The 8,330-nt window shown below is 54.6% G+C and overlaps 1 long non-coding RNA gene across 1 annotated transcript; it reads left to right on the top strand.

The window, feature by feature from the left end:
- The first annotated feature begins 5,968 nt into the window (after window positions 1-5,968).
- LOC129784157 (uncharacterized) lies at window positions 5,969-7,280 on the top strand. The gene is made up of 2 exons (XR_008746590.1): window positions 5,969-6,155; window positions 6,687-7,280. It is a non-coding gene; the product is annotated as an uncharacterized LOC129784157 (long non-coding RNA).
- The last annotated feature ends 1,050 nt before the right edge of the window (window positions 7,281-8,330 follow it).

Below are 8,330 nucleotides of genomic sequence, written 5' to 3' on the forward strand. Positions count from 1 at the left end.
CAGGGCATGAAATAAACCAGGCTGCACTAGCCCGCTTCCAGACCCTAAATTTAGACAGTGGTGAAAGTACATGAGTACGCGGCAGGAGGCTCTGGGGGGCACAGGGCTGGGGCAGATGGGGAGCCAGCATGCCCCCTGTGGCCTTGAGGAAGAGGAGGGTGTCATGCTTCTTGCTACAGAGGTAAAGCTCCAGGGTTTGGCCTCTGATCAGCCTCTGGCACCAATAAAAAAAAAAAAAAAAAAAAAAAAAAAAGTATTTTCTAAAGCCTCTGTGAGCTCCCAAAAGCTCCGGCTCGTTGCAGTGTACAACAGGAAAGGTCAGTGCCCATAAATTACTCTCTGATCTCAGGTTGCTTTTCTTTTTGGGAGGCAGCTGGGGTGTGTGCTGGGGACCTGCCCAGCCTGGCAGCACGCAGGCACGGGTCTGGCAGCGCCCGCGGGGCAGGCAGCAGCCGCGGGGACATGACGGGCTGGCTACAGGCACAGCCCTGTGGGTGGAAGGTGGGGGTCTGGCAGCTCCTGTCTCTTCCCAGCTGGATATCAGGGCCCTGTGACACCCGCAGCAGGAACGTCCTTCAGTCCCTGTCCTCCCAGCAAGGGCAAATCAGCCACACTGGTATTTGTCCCCTTGGTCCTTCTGTCCCCCTGTGCCTTGCAGGGACGTGACCCCGCGGGCCAGCCAAGAGCAGGAATCCCATCTGCTTACGGACCCCGGAGGGACCAGTGTGTGTGTGTGTGTGTGTGTGTGTGTCTCCGTCCCCTGCGATGGTGCCGCCAGGTGGCACTGCCCCCGCGTCCCCAGGTCTGTGCCCGCAGCACCAGCCCCGTCCCCTCCTCGGCAGGCGAGACCAGAGCGAGAGATGTCGCCGTTAACAGAGCCGTGACAGTCCCGCGGGTGCCACAGCACACGCTGGTTTCACACCGCCCTGCACACGGGGAAGATGAGGCATGGGAGATGAGGGGCACAGAGCACAGGGACCTGTGGCTGCCTACAGCCCCTCCTGCAACAGAAGCCCCCAGCCCAAGTCCCAGATGCTCAGCAGGGCTGGGAGCATCCTTGCCCATGTACCTCTAACAAAACAACATTTTTCTGCTCTGCCTCCCCCTCCACTCCTTCCGCATCACTCAGCATCCTCAAGGCACAAGGGGACATCTTTCCCCTCCCCCAGGTTCATTAGGGGTCAGGGTATCACTTTTTGCTTGCTATGGGGGGATTATAGGACTGGGGGTGGCACTAGGCCAGCAGCAAGCAGGGCCAAGTGCAGCTTGCCAGGGATGCCCTCTGGCCCAGGGACCTGGGGGGAAAACAAATGATCTCATGTGACTGTATCTGGGACAATACCAGCTTAGCCATGGGTGCAGCCAGAAGGGTTCCTGCTGAGCCCAAGTGATGCTATTCATGGATAAACCTACATTACAGTAATTAATAATAATTAATAATCGAGTCTGTATTTGGAAAACCAGCTAAAGCCATCAAGAACCTTTCCTCCAGAGCATTGTCTAATGCAGCAAACTCAGGCATAATGTAAGGTGTATTTTTGTCGTGATGATTTGGGGTTTGACAAGCCCCTGGTCCATGGGATTGTCCCACATCTGGCACCCTGTGGGTTGGCCCTGCTCCTGGATGGGGCTTTTAGGGCACCCAGGACCCTTCCCCTGGGTCACCAGCTGCCAGCAAGCACATCACAGCCTTGTGCTTTGGGTGCTTTGGGGAACCGCTCCAAGACCTCAGGGTGCTGCTCACCTGCGCAGGGAGGTGGGGCTGGGGGGTCCCCCAGCCCTTCCCATGCTGCAAGGGAGGCCAGGCAAGGAGGCCAGGAATGAAGCTACGCCTGTTTACTGCCAGCAGTATGTTTTCTCAACTGTGCTGCCTCTCTTGGAGTTTCCAGCCCCCAGACAAGAAGGGGGACAGGCACAAAGCCAGTCTGGGTTGGGAAGGACAAATGGAAAAGTCCTGAGATTGAAGCATCTCCCTCCCCCCTTGTCTAAGGGAGTCAGGGAATTAGTTTTCTGCTAAGCCCTTCTGTAATAAACAGAGACACGGGAGGACTAGCAATGGGCGATTGCTTGGTCTTTAATTACAGAGAGAGGCAGGGTGTTCAGGGTCACAGGAGCTGGGATGCAAACCCAGTGGAAATGAAGGGGATGATTTTCAGAAGGAACATTGCAGGCACCTGCAGAACCTTCTGTGCTTGAGCTCCTACTTGTCCCTTTTGTTTACCAGGACCCTCCCATCCTGCAACATTGCAGGCTTAACAGCCAAATACATCTCAAATGCATCAGCTCTTGAGACCAGCCCAAAAGAGGAACCTGATGGAGACCAAAAAAACCCTCTGAATCTAGTGATGGGCATCCTACCTGCTGGCATGGCTTCTGGGGAATGCACTGAGCATCAGGATTCACATTTGGGACCCTCTTCAAGGACCTTTTGCCAGTTTGAGATGTCCTAAAGGCCAGTGAGGCGATGCGGAGCTGACCCAGCTGGTGGTTTCCATAACAGACCATTACAAAGCCTAACGCCTGTCATCCAGCAGGCTGGAATCTTCTCCCCAAAGCCTCTCCCAGCCAGAAGAGTGAAGGGCTGTGAAGCCAAGAAACGCTGGCCACCCTCCGTCCCTCCGTCCTTGAAGCTTGGTTTAGCCTGGGCTCACAGACACAGCGACTGGCTGGAAAATCTTCATCATTTCCCTGCTGAGTTTGGACAGATGCTGTTTGTCTTTCTCATGGCAGTGGCCAGATGCCTGGCTGGTGATGGATGGGAGTGTCGCGCAGGAGTTTCTGTGCTGTCACAACTGCTGAGTCTCTCATGGGGTGGAAAATCTGGAGGGTTAACTCCACTGTGAGCTGCATTTCTTCCCCAAGGTATCAGGATCTGAATCAACAGAGGTGGTGGGGTAGGAAGGTTGGAGGAGGAAGAGGCAGGGTGAGGCCTTGATCTGAAGGTGCCCTTGGTCCACCTGGTAGGAGGACCCAGTTCCTTCATTACCAGCCTGCAACTTCCACACTGCTAGGTGCTTCTGCTTTGATGCTCACACCAGCTCTGGCTTTGAGCCCCTCAGTTTGCTCACCTGGCACCCAAAGGCTCCAACCTTCCTCCAAACTCCACCACGAGCCTCCCTGAGCCCCTCCCATGCATTTCCCATGTCCCCTGGTTGACAGGGCATCCCTGGTGCCTCCAGAGCATCCCAGCAAGCATGGCCCGGCCAGGGCAGTGCTGGGGGTGTTGAAAATGTGGGATGACCATGGCAATTTTTGAGCCTGTTCATTTTCAGCCTTAACAATTCTTCCTCTCAGAGAAATGGCTAATGAGCCATGGGGTTCCATTTACCTTTCTCCAGTCAGCTTTTGCCTCGTTCCTTGCTGTTTTAAATTAAAAAAAACCACACCACAAAAACAAACAAACAAAACCAAAAAACAAAAAACAACCCACAAGTGCCAGTGTGGAGACAATTAGATCAGTGTCTCCTTAATGAGTTCATGGTTCCAGTGGAAATACCTGTCTTTGACAGGAGAGGCAGAAAATGAGCTGCACCCGTGGGTGAGTGTGCGTTGGGGTGGCAGCCATGTGCCCACCTTTTCAGACCCTTTGCAGGGTGCAGGTGACCCCACAGGGTGCCTCATCAGGTTATAGGTTTACTCCCTGCACTGTGTGCTTTGCACAGCATTCATGTGGATGCCTGGAGCTACTCGGCTGTTCTTTATTAAGCACAGCAGTGAGCTGGGGTTTTACACCATGCTTGTGTAGGATCAGGGATGCTAATAAAGTCCAGATGCTCCCCAGCACAAAATACCCTGGCTTGGGTGGAAGGACCCCAGGAAACCCTGGGGTGGGAGAGGGATGGGGCCACCAAGGCGGGGAGAAGTGATGAGCACCAAAGCAGTGGTAATGTGCCCCTGCATGGGGTGAAAGATGTCACCAGCAAGGGCATGGCTGTGCCCCCCAATGCTGGCAGAACCCATGCCCCAGCCATGGCTGCGGTGGTGCTGTCGAGCCCCACGTGGCCCTGCTGAGCAGATTTTGCTTAGCTGCCTGGACTATATTTAGCTGCCTGTAAAAGGGGTTAGCAAGCAGTGCTGGAGCCAGTGGCACAGCTAAGAACGTAAGAGCAGCCAGGGATAAAAAAAGCCCAACCCAGGCACTGGGAGCTTTGCACAAATCCCCCTTGCTGCTGGAGGTGGAGGCAGGCAGGCAGGGCTGCAGGCAGCAGCAGCATCCCTCCTGTGTGGTAGCACCGGGTGATGGCTACTTGCTGACCACCCAGTTGGCGATTTGCCTGAGGTGATTTTGGCTGATTTGGCTGGTTTGCAGCGTCCCAGCATTCAGCCGGGTAGTGAAGGTCTCTGCCAGGGGAAAATGGAGCCTGAAATCTGGTGGGTTTGGTTAAATCTGAGGGCCTTTGGGGCAGGCATCCCCTTCTGCGGGCAGGGTCCAGTGGCAGGCAGGAGGGACAGCCTGCTTCCCCAACCCAGGAGGTGTTTGTGAGGCTTCCTGCATCCCCATTCAGGCATCTGGAAGTTACTGGAGCATGAACAATAGATTTGAGGGTTTTGGGGGGTTTTTTCCCCATGAAGACATCTTTTTGGGATGCTTTCTTTATGCTCAGTTAACTCAAACACATCTTTCTTCCAAAGGCTCACCTCGCTGCTCCAATCTGGTCTCTTAAAGCAAAAACGGCAAATCCTACCACATCCTGTCTCTTCCCAGACACTCTTGGGATGCTCTGAGCTCTTCTGCACTGCCCTGACCTTGCTGGGGCTCACCTCCTATCTGTGCAAACCAGGCTGCTGCCCAGAAACACCGGATCTGGGCAAATATAGGAGTCAATACATAGAGGAGGTGGTTTCCACGACTATAGCTGTTTTGTTCAGGAAATAATTTACATATTCTGCTTGTCCATTGGGGCAGGTGATGAATATTTCAGTGGCTGGGCCCTGAGAGAGTCACTTAGAGTCATTCAATGGGGACCTCATTTTGCAGGCAGGCCTGCAGCTCCCATGATGAACTGGCAGCAGGATGAGCCCCAAGCTGTGGTTGTATCTGTCTGCGTGATCCACCATGCTTTTGCATCAGGAAAGAGCTTCTGCTGCTGCTGAAAGAAAAGACAACATTATTTTGTTTGAAATTTCCCCTTCTGCTGGGAATGGCAAGGTTGCAGGTGAGTTGCAAAGACCTGTGCAACTCATTGCAGGTATTCAAGTTGCCTTGACCTACAGAAATAGGAAAAGTAGCTCCTGTGCTGTCCCCCATCGTGGATGGGATGCACTGGGCTATACATGCACCTGAGGGCTGCTCAATTGCATGGCACAGCAGAGGGAAGATCTCCACCACCTCCATCATGTCATGCCCGGGAGGGAGACAGTGCTGCATAATCGATGTGCCCTGCAGAGGAGGTGCAGTAGGCTCAGATGCAGATGGCTGAGTACCTGGAGCAAAGAGGATGTCCCAGAAGGGCATTGCTATCTGTTGTGATCTGAACATCTCCTGTCGAGGCGGCACAGAGATGTCCAGACTTTCATCTCGGCATGATGCTCTACCCTGCCTGGTGACAAATTACCTCCCTGGGAGGTGTTTGCTGGCATTTTCCCTCTTGTTTTAAATCCTCCAGGCAAGATTCTCTCTCTGCCTTTGGCCTCTGAGGTCTCATGAGCAGGATGGTTTTGCTCAAGGACTAAGCATGTTTTCTGCAAATCCATCCCACAGGAGCCACCTCCATCACTCTGGGGTTAGTACCCGCCATGCAGGGACAGCCCCCAGGCTGTGTCCTGCCCAGGCTCATGGAAAGTCCCTGTCCCCCACCAGAGAATAACCTGCAGGACCCCAAACCCTGTGACCCATGTCCCAAAATAGCACCCTAATGGAGGGACTGACGCAGCCCAGGGGTGAGCTTAGCTCAGGAATAAGCTTTCCACCACATCACCTACATACCCAGAGAGAAATCAGGGTCTTAACTGGGCTGGGAATTAGAAATATACATCTAAAAGAGGAACCGCAAAGTGCTGCTCTTGCTGAGAGATGACTTTTAGTCCAGATCAGAGCCTGCAGCGCTGGGTGGATGAGTGGAAAACAGTCCTGCTCCTTCCCTGCCCGCACCCCTGGGCAGGGGGCTGCTACCTCCAGCCCTGGGGGGCTGCCCCAGCCCTATGGCACCTCGCAGGTCAGTGGCTTTTAATGACCTTCCTGTGCAAATGGGATAAAGCAGCTCGGCAGCAGCAGAGGAAGAATAGACGCTCCCAAGCCCATTTCTTCCCTGTTCTGGACCCTTTTTTTTTAGGAGAAAATAGGATTTAAAGGAAGTGGCAAAGCAGGGAGTAGTCTGACCCCATCCTTGCTGGTCTCACCTTCTGGATGGGTAAATCAGGGGCTCCCCCGATGCTTGGGAGGGCATGGACAATATATTTTAGGTCCCAATCAGCAGTGATGCTCACCGTGTGGGCAGCATTCTGGGGAGAGGATCCCAACACCTACGAAGCCCTAGAGCAGGTGCTGAAAGAGCAGGAGAAAGGCAGAGCAACCTTTGCTCCCATGGCAGTGTTGGGTTAATGGCTAGACTCAATGATCTTAAAATTCTTTTCCAACCTAAATAATTCTATGATTCTATGTCAGTATAGCACCAAGCATCACAGCTCTGCCCCGTACCAACACAGAGCAGGTGCTACCTGATAGAGAATATTTTTTCCCTTCCCAGCTGTCATGCCAACGTGCTTTTGCATCACCGGGGCTTGTACCCAAGAGTTTTATGAGCTTCAGCTGGGAGTCTGGGCTCCTGGTGCTCATCATGTCCTGGATGCAGGCAGGTTTGGAGAGGTTACTTGGTGCCAGCAATACACTGGCTGAACACAAGGGACTCACACACCTCTTGTGTGCCTCAGTTTACCCAGCTCTCCTAGCCCAGTCATCACCAAAGGATCACACTGTCAGAGGGAAGTGTTCAGCCTAGGTAGAAATGGGGACCAGCCATAGCTCCTCATGGACAGAGCATCCCTTGTGGGTACCCAGGAGCTGGAGGAAGGGGAGACCCACCCCAGGGTGCTCCAGCAGGACCCTCCCCAACCACCTAGGGCTTCCTTTCTCTCCCTCCCCACCCCTCCAACATCTCCCCCCTTGCTCCCATATGTTTCCTGGAGCCCTCACCCTCGACAGCCAGTGTCACATTCGATCAGGTGCCAGGCAAGATAAACATCACCGATGCTCAGCCTGAGACTGCTCCAGAGAGGAGACAGTCAAGGAGAAAACGGAGTGTGAGGAGCTAAAAATAGCAGCTGGCCAAGGCTGCCCTCCCCACAGGCTGCACAGGAGCTGCCAGTTGATCATCACCACGTGTGAGCAAGCAGGCAGGATAAATGTCCCTCCCGCTGGCTGTCAGGGCCAGGTGGCTTCAGCCCCCCCAAGCTACTGGGGGTACTGGGATACTGGGGGCAAGCACTGGGCTGAGAGCATCCAGGTCCAGTGGCTCTCATCCCTCCACAGCCAGGCACAGCGAGGCATGTCCAATTTGCCTTGCTGGTTGGTGCATCACCCTTCCCGGGGCAGCAACCTCTGCTGGGGCTGGCACAGCTGCCAGCTTCTCCCTGTGGCCCAGAGCCCTAGGTGTTGCTGAGCTCCCCAGGGAAGGGACAGGATGAAGACCTTGCTCTGGGTGCTGAGCATCACCACTCACCATCACCAGCAGGGAAAGGAGGTTGGCCAGAGCCAGGAATGTGCCCCCAGCCCCGCTCCTGCTGGGAACAGCATCCCAGCACAGGGCCAGAGGAGCAGGGACTCTGTCTCCTGAGAGCAGCCCTGGGAATACTGAGAGCCAGGAGGGGACATTTTGGAGCCTTTCACCAAAACCACACTCTTTGACAATTGCGCTCACAGGCAGGAGCACTGGTGGCAGCCTGAGGAGTTGGGCTACTGTTCCTGAGTGCAAATTTAAGTTGCTTTTAATCGATGCTCAGGGCAGCTCTGTTTATCTCTGCCTCTCCCCTCCCTCACTGTCCTGATCCAGCTCAGGGGTGCGGGTTAGGAACCCTCATTGCAGATCCTCGGTGTTGGCCATGTCCCCCCTTGAGGTGATGCTGGTGTCAGGCCTGGAGCAGCCTGGGCGGCTGCGATGGTAGCACCCACTCCACGCCCAGCTCTGCCCAGTGTCCTTCTGCAGGGAGCACAACCCTTGTGTTGGGCAGAGCCTGTGGCTGTGAAATGATCAGGTGGATTTAGCAGCTGGATCCAGGGTCTCCTAGCCCCGTCCCTGCACCTGCCCCCCAGGCACCATGAGCCACAGGGGTGCAGCCACATATATTTTAACTATTTTTCCAAAGATTTTGAGCCCGGCAACTGTTTTTGGCTG

This window comes from Falco peregrinus, chromosome 3 (genome assembly GCF_023634155.1).
Source record: "Falco peregrinus isolate bFalPer1 chromosome 3, bFalPer1.pri, whole genome shotgun sequence".
Lineage (NCBI taxonomy): Eukaryota > Metazoa > Chordata > Aves > Falconiformes > Falconidae > Falco > Falco peregrinus.